The sequence below is a fragment of the Giraffa tippelskirchi genome, chromosome 11, assembly GCF_054371585.1.
Source record: "Giraffa tippelskirchi isolate mGirTip1 chromosome 11, T2T-mGirTip1v1.2.pri, whole genome shotgun sequence".
NCBI lineage: Eukaryota > Metazoa > Chordata > Mammalia > Artiodactyla > Giraffidae > Giraffa > Giraffa tippelskirchi.
The window spans coordinates 120,231,863-120,246,194 of record NC_137285.1 but is presented as its reverse complement, the minus strand read 5'-3'; the positions used below and the strand labels follow the sequence as shown (position 1 = coordinate 120,246,194).

General features: G+C 42.7%; 1 long non-coding RNA gene across 1 annotated transcript; it reads right to left on the bottom strand.

The window, feature by feature from the left end:
• Positions 1 to 515: 515 nt before the first annotated feature.
• LOC145526117 (uncharacterized) lies at positions 516 to 14,024 on the bottom strand. The gene is made up of 2 exons (XR_014068695.1): positions 13,894 to 14,024; positions 516 to 2,089 (listed from the first exon to the last, which is right to left on the bottom strand). It is a non-coding gene; the product is annotated as an uncharacterized LOC145526117 (long non-coding RNA).
• Positions 14,025 to 14,332: the final 308 nt, after the last annotated feature.

Here is a 14,332-nt window from a genome sequence, read left to right as displayed (position 1 = left end):
CACACCAGGCTCCTCTGTCCTTCACTATCTCCTGGAGCTTGCTCAGACTCATGTCCATTGAGTCAATGATGCCATCCAACCATCTCATCCTCTGCCACCCCCTTCTCCTTTTTCCCTCAATCTTTCCTAGCATCAGGGTCTTTAGACAATGACCTTTAGATTCTTACAAATAAGGTCCCTGCCCCAACCCCATGGGGGATCCCTGCTTTGGAGGGCCTTGCCCAAAGTTTGCTGTCTCCTCTGGTGCCTGAGGCTGGCTGCAGCCAGCAGCACTGCCCCTTTGGGTCACCCCAAATCTGTATCAGGATCTGTGTGTGCTACAATCCCTATTTTCTCCCTTCAGAAGAAAGCACAGGATTTTTCTAAAATGAATCCTGGGGTATGAAAGATCTTTCTAGGTAGGTCACAAAAATAATACTATAAAAGAAAAGATTAAAGTTTTCACAATGTAAAACAGAAACTCTGTATTACAAAAAACCACTGTAAGCAAAAGAAAAAAGACAAAAAAATCAAACTGGAAAAAATCAGAACTTTTATTGGTGACAAAGGCTTCATTTCTCCAATATAGAAGAATTTCTGAGAAATTAATAATAGTAATACTAACAGAATAGTAGTAATAATCCAACAGGAAAATGGGTAATGGAAAGTGTTCAGATAAAAGAATATACACCTGGCCCTAAATACAAAAAGATATTCAATTTTACTCATAAAAATACAAAGTGCAAATTAAAACAACTCTGAAATATTTTTAATCCAATCAGATTAGCAAAAGTAAGGCTTTGTTATGGTGAAATTGTTTTTTTTTTTTTTAAATTTTTTTTTACCTGCCACTTATTTTATATTTATTTTAGACAGTGGAATGATGTCAGACAAAAAGCAAATTCGAACAATTTTCTTATTAGAGTTCAAAATAGATTGTAAAGCATCAGAGACAACTTGCAACATCAACAACGCATTTGGCCCAGGAACCGCTAACGATTTACGGTGCAATCGTGGTTCAAGAAGTTTTGCAAAGTAGATGAGAGCCTTGAAGGTGAGGAGCGCAGTGGCTGACCATCGGAAGTTGACAACGACCCTTTGAGAGAATCATTGAAGTTGTTCCTCCTACACTACATGAGAAGTTGCTGGAGAACTCAACATTGACCATTTCGTCATTTGGCGTGTGTGCGTGTCTGCTAAGTTGCTTCAGTCATATCTGACTCTTTGTGGTCCTATTGACTGTAGTCTGCCAGGCTCCTCTGTCCATGGGGATTCTCCAGGCAAGAATACTGAAGTGGGTTGTATTGACTAAAAAAAGATGCAGTTGTGAGTGAAGTTTTATTTGGGGCAAAATGAGGACTGCAGCCTGGGAGGCAGCATCTCAGATAGCTCTGAGAGACTGCTCCAAAGCCACAGTGGGGGAAGGTCAATGGATAAGGTTTTGGTGAAAGGGGAGTTCAATACCATGAAGCACTCATTTTACAAAAGGTTTTTTGTTAGTCGTGAGGATCTGATGTCACCATGAAGGGATTTAGAGCATCTCTAGATATGAAGAGATGCAAGGATTGAGAGCATAAAATCTGTTCCTAAAAACATTCAACTATCTAAAGATCTGTCCCACCAGATTCCCTGGAGCACAGAGTGCCTCACTCCACCCTGAACTCCCTCAGGGTTGGTGAAGGTCAACAGCTATAGCAGCATGGGGTTCAATCTCGGTAGAGGCAGATGGCAAATGCCTTTGTTGTTCAGTTGTTGGCAATGCTCTTGATAAGTGCCAGTTTGTAGTTGACATGGCCCCCTTGTGGTCATAAATCTGACCATACTTTGGGGGGGGCATTTCATGACCATTTTGTCTCACATTGCTGGGAAGTCTCGTTCCCAGCTCTGAAGAAGGTTTTTGTTAATAGGCCAGTCAAAGTGCTGCTACTGGACTAGGTCTTAATAGTCAAAGATCTCTGGACACCTGTCTTCTAGTTATGGTCCAGGAATGTATTCCCTTTTGTTGCATCTTCCCATATCTAGAGTTAACTATTACAATCATCAATCATATATCGAGCTATATAAAAGACGGACAGTCCCAGACATTTGTTTGTATATTTGAAGATGATCTCTGGAAAGAAAACAAAGAAATTGGTAATAAGGTTTGCCTCTGGGAAAGAGAACAGAATAGGGGGAAGATTTTTTTTTTAATTCTGTATCCTTTAGTCCCTTTTGAATTTTTAGCTATGTGACTATGTTACCTTTTAAAAAATTAATAAAAATTATTTTAATTAATAAAAAAATACAGGGACTTCCCTGGTGGTTCCGTGCTCCCAATACAGGGGGCCCGGGTTTGACCCCTGGTCAGGGAAATATATCCCACACGTCACAACTGAAGATCCCTCATGCCACAATGAAGGCTGAAGATCCTGCATGCCACAGCTAAGATCCAGCACAGCCAAATAGATAGATAAGTGAATACCTTTAAAAATATAAGTTGGAGTAAATAAACACAGTCACTGTCTGAGTCCAAATCTATGTTTGCAAACTTGCTTGGAGGGTGCTGTCCCTCTGCTTGTGTGTGTCGGTCTCTCAGTCGTGTCTGACTCTGCGCCCCATGGACTGTAGCCCACCAGGCTCCTCTGCCTATGGGATTCTTGAGGCAAGAATACTGGAGTGGGTTGCCGTTTCCTTCTCCAGGGGAACTTCCCAACCCAGGGATCAAACCTATGTCTCCCACATTGCGGGCAAATTCTTTACCCTCTGAGCAACCAGGGAAGCAAACATTGTGGCCCCTCTGCTCGGTCTATCCAAATCCTGTGAGACCTAGTTCAGGTACTGCTTTCCTCTGAAGTTTTTTTTTTTTTAACCACTCCAAGTGGCGAGTGGGATCTTAGTTCTCCGATCAGAGATCAAACCCCCGTCCCCTACGTTGGAAGCAGGCAGTCTTAACCACTGGAGTACCAGGGAATTTTCCCCCTGAAGCCTTTCTTGATCACTTAGCCCACACTGACCTCCCCCTCCTCTGCACACAGTGACCTTATTTTACAGTCTGGATCAGGTAAGTACAAGTAGTTAAAGGAAACACAGAAAGCTTGAATTCTTACCTAAGCTCAAGCTCTCCAATTCAAAAATCCAGACCATTTTCTGAGATTATGTGGGCCAGACGCTGTGCAGGTGGGTGAGTGCAGAGGGAATATCCAGATAAGTTTAATCAGACCTGGCACAGAAGAGCTCCCAATTGTGCTCTCCAAGAGCCCTGTTCTCTCCTTCCTTGGGCTGCAGCCAAGCTAGATTCCCCCAGCCTCCTTGTCCCTCTTCCTGCCAAGGGAATCTGGGCAGTAAAGGTGGGTACTATTTCCAGACTTGGTGCATGAAAACCACTTCCAAGCCTGGATCCTCTGCGTGATCCTCTCCTCGGCCCCCACCCCGACCCTGCCGCCCCTCCCCACCCCATTTAATGTCTGGATTTCAGCATCTACAGCAACTTCAGGAGTCACGATTGAACCTCTATCTACCTGGGTCCACCTCACTTCTCTTTTACCTCAGACCCACACTGGACAATGACAACCTGTCGCTGATATTTTAGAATCGTTTCTTAAAGCACATAGTGTTGCTTATCCTGACTAATATACAAGGATGGAAATAGAGCGGTATTAGTCCTATAAACCCCCAATTTTCCTGCAATATCACTGTGCTTCCTGAATCAAAAGTTTCTGTGCTGTTCCACAGCACTATTTTTTCAACTTTCCTCAAATCATTGACTTCCCATCCACATGCTCTTTATTTATGTCTTCATACTTCGGTAATAGAAATCTGCCTGGCTAAGGAGAGAGAATCAAAGCCCCATTCTTAAGCTAAGGAATCAGACAGACATTGAGAAGAAACATATGGATACCAAGGAGGAAGGGCTTCCCTGGTGGCTCAGTGGTAAAGAATCCACCTGTCAATGCAGGAGACGCAGGCTCAGTCTCTGAGTCAGGAAGATCCCCTGCAGAAGGAAATGGCAACCCACTTCAGTATTCTTGCCTGGAGAATCCCATGGACAGAGAAGCCTGATGGGCTACAGTTCATGGGGTCACAAAAGAGTCGGACATGACTGAGGGACTTGACAACAACCCAAGGGGAAAGGAGGGGATGGGATGAATCGGGAGATTGGGATTGACATATATACACTGCTAAGCACCTTCAGTCGTGTCCGACTCTGTGCGACCCCACAGACGGCAGCCCACCAGGCTCCCCCGTCCCTGGGATTCTCCAGGCAACAACACTGGAGTAGGTTGCCATTTCCTTCTCCAATGTGTGAAAGTGAAAAGTGACAGTGAAGTCGCTCAGTCGTGTCCGACTCTTCGCAACCCCGTGGACTATAGCCTACCAGGGTCCTCCATCCATGGGATTTTCCAGGAAAGAGTACTGGAGTGGTATATATATACACTACTATGCATAAAATAGATAACTGATGAGAACCTGCTATACAGCATAGGGAACTCTACTCAGCATTCTGTGGTGACCTAAATGGGAAGGAAATCCAAAGAAGAGGGGATATATGTATACATATAGCTGATTCACTTTGCTCTTCACTGTGTTAGCAGAAACTAACATAACATTGTAAAGCAACTCTGTGTGTGTGTGTCCTAAGTAGCTTCAGTCGTGTCCGACTCTTTGACACCTTATGGACCATAGCCCACCAGGCTCCTCTGTCCATAGGATTCTCCTGGTAAGAATACTGAAGTGGTTGCTGTGCCCTCCTCCAGGGGATCTTCCAGATTCAGGGATAGAATCTGTGTCTCTCTCTTAAGTCTCCTGCATTGGCAGACAGGCTCTTTACTAGTGCCACCTGAGAAGCCCAAAGCAACTATACTTTAATAAAAAAAATTTTTTTGTTTTAAAGATTGTAGAGCCCGGCTCTAGAGTGTGATTTTGCAATCCCCTCCAGGTTTTGTATATTAAATTTCTGAATGAAGCAAACAAAAATTAGAGCTCCACCATTTTGCATTCAAAGAAATGGTGAGAGGGATAAACTGGATTTCAACAGAAAAAAGCGTCACAGGCCTGACAAGTTCTAGAAGGTCACCTGCGCTGTCCACACTGCACAGCTGCCCAGGTCTGGGCAAGCAGCCAGCTCTGTACTGAGGTGGGGCCCACAGGTTTTTGGCCACAGCGACTCCCAAATATCTTTGTGTGAATCATATGTTAAGGTGTCTGCTTTAACACAGGAAAGTTAAAGCAGGAGGCCTGCTTTTAGCTGGAGTTCTGCAGCAGGTAAAAAGCAAAAGAAGGTCAATTATTGGCTGCTGGGAATCTCTCAGTGTCACAAGGAGGAATAGATAAAAGATATTTTTTTGAAGAAAGAACTGAAAAGGAAGAAAACAGGAAATCGTTTACTACCTTCTTGGCTTGGGTTCAAGAAAGACAAGAAAAATCAGGTAAATACCAAGAGGTAAAGTTCTGAGGCAGGCAGGCAAAATACCCTATTATGGGATGTGTCCTCATATTAGACAGTGGAGTTTCTTATGCTTCTAGGTGACAGAGGCTGAAATTAACTGCCTTGCTCAAGAGAAAGTGTCCCCTGCCACCCCTCAAGGCAAAAAGCAACTGTATTGAAAGTTGGTTTTGTCAGAATTTGGTGGCCTAAGGAGAAATAGTATAAAGCCAGAAAGTGTAAAAGTGAAAGTGCTCAACTCATTGTGATCCCATTGACTGTAGTTCACCAGGCTTCTCTGTCCAAGGGATTCTCCAGGCAAGAATACTGGAGTGGGTAGCCATTCCCTTCTCCAGGGGATCTTTCCAACCCAGGGATCGAACCCAAGTCTCCCGATTGCAGGCAGATTCTTTACTGTCTGAGCCACCAGGGAACCCCATAAAGCCAACAAGGTTCTCCTAGAGGAAGGTAAGACAGGGAACCGAGTGTCAAAATAAGATCTAAAGTTTTTAGTTCTGTTTGAAGCTGGGAGCAGAACCATGATTTTGATATCAGAAGGCAATGGCACCCCACTCCAGTACTCTTGCCTGGAAAACCCCATGGACAGAGGAGCCTGGTAGGCTGCAGTCCATGGGGTCGCTATGAGTCGGACACGACTAAGCGACTTCACTTTTACTTTTCACTTTCATGCATTGGAGAAGGAAATGGCAACCCACTCCAGTGTTGTTGCCTGGAGAATCCCAGGGACAGGGGAGCCTGGTGGGTTGCCGTCTATGGGGTCGCACAGAGTTGGACACGACTGAGGTGACTTAGCAGTAGCAGGTTACTTTTCTCGCATCTTTAAGCCTCCACTGATGCTAGGCTGGATTAGCAAGTAGCTTGTAAAACCAAGGTCCTTTGACCCCTCAGGTAAAATCAGAATATGGGTGAAGAGCACGTGTCACCTTGTGTTTGTAGATCTTTCTGTTCAGCCTGCTTCTTGTGCAAGAACAAGAAGTCAAAGTCGTGAGGGCTTGGGAAGAAGTGAGAGGAGAAGCAACAGCAAAGGGCTGAGAAAGATCAGACAAGGAGGGGAAAAAGGAGGAAAGTGAAAACTAAGGTGACAGAGAAACAGAGAAAAGATAGTCCTTGAAGACAGAGGGCTCAAATGTAACCAATTATGGGACTTCCTTGGCAGTTCAGTGGTTAAGACTCCATGCTCCCAATGCAAGGGGCATGGGTTCAATCCCTGGTCAAGGTACTAAGATCCCACACATCATTCGGTAAAAAAAAAAAAAAAAAAAAAAGTGTCCAATTCTGCTGGCAGATCCAGAAAAGAAGGACTGTAAAGTATCCATTAGATCTGTTAATGTGGAGGTCATATGTACCTTAACTGTTTTGGTAGACTGGTGGGGTCAAAATGAGATTGGAGTGTCTTGAAGGATAAATAAGTGAGAAAGTGGAGAGAGCATGCATGGTGAGGTCTCTTGAGATGTTCCCTGTTTAAGAAATCAGAATAAGGATGGCCGGAGATCAGGTTAGGTCCAGAGAGGGACTGCGTTTGTTTTGTCTTGGTTTGCATCATTTTAATTTTTAAAGATGGGAGTGTCATTTGGGCTTTCAGGTTGAGTAGAAGGAGTTGAAGATGTCAGAGAAGGAATGAAACAGAGTCCCTCTAAAACCTAGTTCCTCTGCCAAATTTATGATTAACCTCTCTATCCAAAATATTATTCCCTTTCTTGTCCAACACCTGTTTCTGCAAGATTGAGGAGAATCAAAGAAAAGGGAGGATTGACAGCGAGCTAGACTCTGTGGGGAACTCCCAGGCATAAAAGCCTTTCTGTGTTCCCCGTTTCTTATTTGTAGCAAGCAGACTTAACCTCCTAGACCTTCCAAAGGAGAGATTCAAGCAGTTACTAATTAGAATGAGTGAAGGAATGCAGAAAAAAACAGTAGTGCAGTGGGGCCTGGCCCTGGCTGCTCTTCAGAGGGTGTGCATAGCAATCTGATGCCCATCTATGAGTTCATCTGGAGGAATAAGCAGCCCTGTCCCCAAGGGAGGATGGTAACTTCAGGTTGAGCTCAAGCTCATGGACTCCAGATGGTTGGAACCAGAAGGCTGATGACTGAGATTCCTGGCACGCTACCCAGTTACTTCACACCAGTCAAGCAGGGGAGGGTTACATACCCTGCAGCTCTTCCCCCAAATTTTGCCTATAATAACTTTCTCCTGGGACTTCCCTGTGGTCCAGTGGCTAAGACACCACACTTCCAATACAGGGGGCCCAAGTTCAATCCCTGGTCAGGGAAATAGATTCCATATGCCACAACCAAAGACCTAAACAAATAGTTACAGAAATAAGTAAATAAAACTTCTTCCCTGAAACCCATGAGGAGTTCAGGCTTTTTGAACATGAACCACTGTTCTCCTTGATTAGGCCTTACAATAAACCTTTCTGTGCTCTAAAATCCAACATTTCAGTTTGTTTTGCCTCACTGTTTGTCTGGAACACAAACTTGGGTTCAAAAACAGGAAGAGCATGAGAGTGTGGTTGAAACTGTTTTTGTCCTCTAAACCACTCTCCCATAGTCTGTGGTGGTTGAATCTATAGATAGGATGATATTTCAGTTCAGTTCAGCCACTCAGTCATGCTCAACTCTTTGCAACCCCATGAACTGCAGCACGCCAGGCTTCCCTGTCCATCACCAACTCCTGGAGCTTACTCAAACTCGTGTCCATCGAGTCAGTGATGCCATCCAACCATCTCATCCTTTGTCATCCCCTTCTTCTCCTGCCTTCAATCTTTCCCAGCATCAGGGTCTCTTCTAGTGAGTCAGTTCTTCCCATCAGGTGGCCAAAGTTTTGGAGTTTCAACTTCAGCATCAGTCCTTTCAATGAATATTCAGGACTGATTTCCTTTAGGATTGATGGGTTTGATTTCCTTGCGGTCCAAGGGACTCTCAAGAGTCTTCTCCAACACCACAGTTCAAAAGTATCAATTTTTCAGTGTTCAGCGTTCTTTATGGTCCAACTCTCACATCCATACATGACTACTGGAAAAACCGTAACTTTGACTAGATGGACCTTTGTTGGCAAAGTAATGTCTCTGCTTTTTAATATGCTGTCTAGGTTGGTCACGGCTTTTCTTCCAAGGAGCAAGCGTCTTTTAATTTCATGGCTGCAGTCACCATCTGCAGTCATTTTGGAGCCCAAGAAAATAAAGTCTGTCACTGTTTCCATTGTTTCCCCATCTATTTGACGTGAAGTGATGGGACCGGATGCCATGATTTTAGTTTTCTGAATGTTGAGTTTTAAGCCAACTTTTTCACTCTCCTCTTTCACTTTCATCAGGAGGCTCTTTAGTTCTTCTTCACTTTCTGCCATAAGCGTGGTGTCATCTGTGTATCTGAGGTTACTGATATTTCTCCCGGCAATCTTGATTCCAGCTTGTGCTTCATCCAGCCCAGCATTTCACATGATGTACTCTGCATATAAGTTAAATAAACAAGGTGACAATATACAGCCTTGACATACTCCTTTCCCCATTTGGAACCAGTCTGTTGTTCCATGTCCAATTCTAACTGTTGCTTCTTAACCTGCATACACATTTCTCAGGAGGCAAGTAAGGTGGACTGGTATTCCCATCTCTTTAAGAATTTTCCACAGTTTGTTGTGATTTACACAGTCAAAGGCCTTAGCATAGTCAATAAAGCAGAAGTAGATGTTTTTCTGGAACTCTCTTGCGTTTTTGATCATCCAATGGATGTGGGCAATTTGATCCCTGATTCAAAAGCCTCAGAACCATAAAAAAAAGGACTGGCCTTTGGTAGAAGGAGGAACACTTCCTCTCTTCAGAACTGAACTCTATCACTTGCTGTATGATCTCAGGCAAGTTCCTTAACCTCCCTGCACCCAAGTTTCATCATCTCTAAAACAGCATAAAAGTAGATGCACACAGTAAGTGTCATATAAATATTTGCTGTGGTTGTTAGGACACAACAGAAGGGAGAGGGAGCGGATGGCTACAGATGTGAGTAGACTTCATTTGTTATATCAAAAACAGGGGTGTTTCCTTGCGGCTGCTCCTAAATTATTTGTTAAATAGAAGGCAAAATCCTTAAATGCAACTTTGTGGTATGGGAACAGAGGAATCAGAGATATGAGAAGATTAAACTCCACAAACAATAAATTCTGGAGAGGATGTGGAAAAAAGGTTACTCTCCTATACTGTCGGTAGAAATATACGTGGGTTCAGTCACTATGGAGAATAGTATAGAGTTTCCTCAGAAAACTAAAAATAGAGTTATCATGTGATCCAGCAATCCCACTCCTGGGTATATATCCAGACAAAACTGTAATTCATAAAGATATTAACACATGGACCCTTATGTTCATAGCAGCATGATTCACAGTAGCCAAGACATGGAAACAGTCGAAACTGCCATCAATAGATGAATGGATAAAGAAGACATGGTGTATATACACAAAGGAATACCACTAAGCCACAAAAAAGAATGAAATAAGGACAATTGCAGCAACATGGGTGGACGCAGAGATAATCATACTAAGTGAAGTAAGTCAGAAAGAGAAAGACAAATAGCATATGATATCACTTATATGTGGAATCTAAAATGTGATTCGAATGCCTTATAAGACAGAAATGACTCATAGACATTGAAAACAAACTTATAGTTACCAAAGGGGAAAGGAGGGGAGATGGTCAAACTAGGAATTTGGGATTAGCAAATACAAACTACTATATATTAAATAGATGAACAACAAAGACCTACTGTATAGCACAGAGAATATATTGAACTATATTCAAAATCTTATAGTATACTGAACTATATTCAAAATCTTGTAATAACCTATATGAGAAAGAATATATATGTAACTGATAATTTTGCTGTACACCAGAATCTAACACAATATTGTTAAATCAACCATACTTAAATTTTTTAAAAAAGATTTACAAAGTTATGAAACAGTTATTGTAGAAAAATTAGGACAAACCAACTAGAGAAAAGCAGAAAAATTGCCAGGCAGCACTGACAGCTCATGTGAAGCTACGGATTATGAATTTATCATCATATATATCTTCTCACCTATAGAATTTTCTGTAACAATTTCAGCCACTAGGATTTAGCAGTAGAAAAGCCAGATGAAAATGACAGAGGAAAGAGGAGCAAGGGAGCTGTGGGTATCTGTGGAGAATCATTGTAATGTTAGATTACAGAATATGATATAGAAAAGATGTGAAGCCAGGACAGGTGGATAAAAGGGAGAAAAATAATGACAGATTTAAGGTATTGGTGAAGTCAGAGAGTCATTGCAGTGGTGGGGATGGGGAGGAGGGCGCATCCAGGCTCACCATTCACGTGCATATGTCTTCACAGCTATACATGTTGGTTTTCTAGGTAAATTTCTGTTTTCTGGCTGAAAAGTGCCACCAGTGCTTTACTTCTATGGATAGTAGAGATGCTAATAAATGTAAATGACCCACAGGTTGTGGGTTGGGTTCCACCCCTATTCAATCCCACACCAGTACAAGATGATCCCTCTGGCATCGCACTCCACCCATGGTGTCAAAGGCCTGATCACATGCTTCAGTGGAGTTCAAAATATCTCCATCGGGCAATGTGGTTGGGTGCAGCACTGTCTCAGGACACACACAGGTAACCTTCATCATTAGTAACAAGTACACACAGTGGATAGAGAGCCTCCTCCCAAGAATAACTGGGGGATCATCAGTCAACATTGGTGATCATCGTGTGACTGCTGACAGGTGATCCAAAGGAAAGCAGTCAAAGGAGACCAAACAACAATAGTTTATTCATTGAGCAAAGTCAAGGACCTCTGGTTCCTTCTCAAGTGCTATAGATAATATTCTGAGTCATATACTGTGAGCTGTCTTGTAGATACTGAAATCCCCACCAGGTGGAAGACGCTAACTACAAGATGACCAATCTGTGGCCATGTCATAAGCTGACTCAATTCCAGAGAATTGGCCTCAAGGAAGTGGGAACAAACTGAACCTGGAACTGAAGACTAACTGTACCTAAAACAATCAAGATGATACTGGTCAGACCATCGATGACCAATTTCCAGGTGACTGTCAGAGCTGACCATGCTGTTTCTGCATGTAGCCCCTTCCCTCTGTCTATAAAAGCTCTTGCCCAGTGGTTGTTGGTGGGAGACAGTCAGCCTTTGGACAGAAGTCTGCCCCCTCTCACCCCAGGTAACGGGCATCCAAAATAAAGCAAACTTTCCTTTCCACCAACCTTGCCTCTTTATTGGCTTTTGAGCAATGAGCAGCTGGACCCCACTTTCAGTTACAAACTCAGTGGAGTACAGTCAAGTCTCCGCTTTCTTTCCAACCATAGACTTCAAACATGATGCCCTGAATGCCCTTTCACACCACCCTTCCCATGATGTCTCAAGCAGATCTCATAGAGTTCTGGTTACCTTCAGATAGAGAAAGTCTCACATTGGCAACTTAAACTCACTCTGATGTATTAAAATAATTCTGTTCTGCCTAAATCAAAATCCAAAACATTTCCAATTCAGAGCTTTCCTCATTAACCTTGCACTTCCAGCTCAGGCCAGTTCTGTGGCCTGGGAACTTGTAGTGATGAAAGGAGACATGAATAGCTCTTTCATACTCCATCCACCTGCTTCACCTCCTGCTGGCTCCTCCAGAGTATGTTTGAGTGTGAGTTTTTTCATGTAGCACTAGCCTGTTGTAACTGAGCTCTTCATATCTTCTGCGTAGATATCTGGCTCTCTCCTGGGGACATTTGCAGATTCCAGAGGCCCAGTAGGGATATCGACCCTGTACTGTTCCCTGGCCTAGGGTGTGGGGGAAAAAACAGGCAGGAAGTAGGCTATCCAGATGATCTTCTGAGTCCTCATCTCAGTTCCTCTTCACAATCTACAGTCTCTTAATGCCAGTACCAAGTACCTCTTTGGACAAGGCTCCTTCACATTTCATTCTCTTCCACGGCATCCACTTGACTTCACCACAACAAGCTATGAGCATGCAGATTACTGCACTGCTGCCTCCTCCTTACTCTAACATTGAGGGTCACTCAGCCAGCCTCCCTGCTTGAAAAGCATAGCTGTAAAGAAGGCAGCAGACACTGTGTCACATACCAAGCTCTTGCAAGAACTCTCTCACCATACTTTGCCCTGGTAACTTCATTGGGATTGCCCTGGCTATATGTTTCTGCAACTCTCCCAACTCTTTTTCTCCAAGAAAGGTACCAGATTCCCAATTATTCTGAGTGGTTTTCTTGGAACATCTCCCCTACCCCCACCCTGCATCTGATAGCACTGGCGCCTTATGCTTTAACTTTCATAGAATTTCAGACTACTTTTATATAGGCTGAAAGTGGATATTAGAGTAAGGGTCAGAAGATCTGTTCAGGTAACTTTTAAGTAATCCTTTGGGTATGTGTATTTTCTAAGGCTAGGGCATTTGTCAAAATACTGAGATATCAGAAGTCCCTTTCAACTTTCTGTTACCCACGCAGACACACATACACATATTATGATAGAAACATTCTACCGACACACAGAAGTAGTCATGGTTCTCTCCAGAGAAAGGCTCAAGAGTGTGGGGTAGGAAGAAAGCATCCTTTTTTTTAAAAAGTACACCCATTAAAGTACTTGAAAACAATTTTTAACGTTTGTTCATATTACTTTTTCAATTTAAAAAAAACTGGGCTTTGAAAACATTGAAATCTTCTCTATTCACTCTTTCATCTCCAAGACAGTCTCTGAAACACCTTACTGGGGTGTGGTCCCTACACTGGTGTAACAGAAAAGTGTGGGTGGTATTACATAAAACCAAGCAATGGCTTTGTTAAAGCAGCTTCTCAAACAAGCTAATTTTAAGGAAGGGTTAAAGTTTTATTTCAAAGGATCTAGGCTTCTAAGAAACCAGGTTGAAAAAAAATTTTTTCCTTTGGAGCAAAAAGAAGAATATTGATAAAATTATTAGATAAGATGCAAGAAAAAATATGTTTGATTAAAAATTATTTGGCTCATAACAAGACTAATGGACAACTGAGACAGTTAAATTCTAACTTTCTAAGAGGGACTGTCAATCAGATGGATCTGATCAAACAAAAAAGTTCATTCCCATTTAGTCTATCCAGGTGGTTCAACTTGGTTATCTATCTCTGCAGTAGTATAATATTTTATATTTTCTCAGGTTTTAGATCATTTATCTTTTTTTTCAGTTTTATTGAGATATAATTGAAATATAGCTCTGTGTAAGTTTAAGATGTACAGCATAATGACTTGACTTACATATACTGTGAAATGATTACCAAAATGAGTTTAATTAACATCCATCATCTCATAGAGATACCAGAAAGGAGAAATAAAAAAAAATTTTTTCCCCTCGCAGTGAGAACTCTTAGGATCTACTCTCTTAACAACTTTCAAATATCCCAGAAGCAGTGTTAGTACCCTCACTATGCTGTACATGACATCCCCAGTACTTTATCTTATGATTGGAAGTTTGTACCTTTTGACCTGAATTTCCAGTCTTGCTTGTCAAGAAGGTTGATTGTTCCTCCTTAAATTCTTTGTCATTCTGCTCATCTCTGCACTGCTAACATTCTCCTCCATACCCCCGTCCCAGCCCCGCTGCTTTCTGGGAAACAAATGAACAGTGAGTGCCATTCCAGGAAGTGGGGACAAAGTGGCGAAACTGAAGCTCCCCTGACAACTACACTTTGCTTTAGTAGGGCAGACATCCGGTAATTGTCTCAGGTTGGGCGTCTGATGGGTGTGTTAGGGGAGGAGCATGGGGAGGGGTGTCAGTGAGGGTTGGAGTGGCTGAGCCGAAGCTTGAAGGATAAACAGCTAGACAGATGAGGAAGGAGGCAGTACAGATCAAGACCTGTGTGACCTCAATTCCTAGCTGACAGAGATCACAGGGACTTTGAAATCCCTTCCCTTTC